Source organism: Condylura cristata, unplaced genomic scaffold, assembly GCF_000260355.1.
Source record: "Condylura cristata isolate star-nosed mole 26May11 unplaced genomic scaffold, ConCri1.0 scaffold00023, whole genome shotgun sequence".
NCBI classification, from domain to species: Eukaryota; Metazoa; Chordata; class Mammalia; order Eulipotyphla; family Talpidae; genus Condylura; species Condylura cristata.
Window position 1 is genome coordinate 29,274,394 of NW_004567124.1, and position 2,011 is coordinate 29,276,404.

A 2,011-nucleotide genomic window follows, 5' to 3' on the forward strand; every position below is an offset into this window, starting at 1 on the left:
AATGTCCGCTCCGTGTAGTGTTAGAAGTAGGTGATGATCCCTCCCAGAAGTTGAGTATATTTGAAACATCATCTCTAGCCTTCTCATGTCTATATGGCCCATACCTCCTACCAGCAGAAAACTTCTAAAGGTATGAAACTGTGTTTGTGTGTATCAGCCAGGTTGAAACACCACCGTCAACATGCCCAGCTTTTTTTTTTTTTTAAAAAGCAAGAAGGTAAAAAAAAAAAAGCACTTTCAGATAAAGCTTTTTGTGTTTGTTCTTTGCCAGAATAAAGGTTTTTTCAGGGTTAATTTTACATCATAAGAAATAACTAACGTCTGTGCTCAAAGATAATTCATCTGCCTGTGTTTTTTCTCTGTCTTACTTACAAAAATACTGTTGAATATGTAAGCTAAAATTTACATATAGACATTCATACATCAGTAAACAACTTCTATGGAGTTTGAAGTCTTGAGCTGAAAAGATGACTTAATCATTAATATTTAATATAAGTTATATGACGGTGTCTTTTTATGTCAGACACCTCCCTGTGTGGGTATGCTAGGAGGATCTTTTGGTGACTAAACTTACTTTTTTTTTTTTGTTTTTTTTTTCAAAAACAATGACAAAGGAGGCACTCTGATGTTTCTCTTTTAAATTTCATTCCTGGAAACCTGTGCCCTTAGCTTCCTGGTACTGCCTGGGAACGCAGGCTACTGTGTGAAAAGTGTAAGGCTACTGTGTGAAAAGTGTAAGGTCTGAGGTGTCTGCATGCCCTCTCAAATTTGAAAATAAATATAGATTATCCTGGAATTTTCCAACACCTACATTTTGAATCCTATGTTTAGAAAGATAACATCACAAACTTTAGCTAGTTAAATGATACTGAGTAGGTAGTGAAATAGTTTGCTAGCTCCCCAAACTTACAAGAAATCCAGAGCAGTATCCTGTGTCTGGGAGTTCTTTCTTCCCCTTGCAGACAGCATTACTACAGGTGGTACATAAAGATCAAGGAAATAACATTCTATTGTTTTTTTTGTATTCTATTTAGTTAAGTAGCACTGGACAAATATCTTTAGCAGTTCAATTTATGTGCTGCTCTTTAAATATAAAAATAGCACTTCTCACATAAACTGTTAGTGGAGAAATCCTGTGCCACTTGGAAAAGGGATTAAGTTCCTGTTCCTTTTTATTATCCCATTTCATGCAGTCTTTTTGCAAAATTTAAATATCTATTTTAATTAAATGCTGGTAGGTATGCTGTGAAAAGTTCCCCACTTTTAAATTCTCATATTAGCTGAAAAAAAAATGTCACCAAGTTTTTCTTCCTTTCCTCTCAACAAAGTAAACACTGAAGGGTACTGGTAGTTAGCTCATGTTTGGGAAGAATATAGTGAAACTAGTATTCAACTATTTCCTCTGAGTTTAGACCCCAGAGCTTCCAAGCCTTGGTTTTAATGAATGCAGCCATCCCAGGCTGTTTTCTGCTACAAACTCAAGTCCTATCATGTTAAACTTAATCCTTTTAAATATTGGGAGATGAGAAATAATTGTAATGATATTTGTTTGCTTTTCCTTCCTTACCCCGTATGTTAAGATGGAGAGGTGTTAGTTGCCCAATTTTTATCATGTTTTTTTTTTATACCACCTCGGAAGGCACTTGCGCCTATCTCGGGTTTACTATTTAGTATAAAGAGTTCCGATTTGGGTATATTTAAGAAAGACTCAGCTGTCAAAAGCAAAGAAACTGGGAATGGTGTTTTGACAACCATATAGTGTTAAAGGAAATACTGTAGTCTGAATAAAATTGCTTATGTTCTCCAAAACAAGAGTAATATAAAAACACTTTTTATTTATATGGAAAAGCAAAAGCAGAAATAAATTCCAAAGGTTTCCCTTTCTTTAAGAAATTCTGAGAGAACTGGAGTCGCCATCTGTTAAGGGTTGGGAATTGAACGAGAAGCCACATTTTAAATCGAAAAAGAGAGAAGACCAGGAAAAGTCTGTCTCCCACCCACCCCTTCTCCT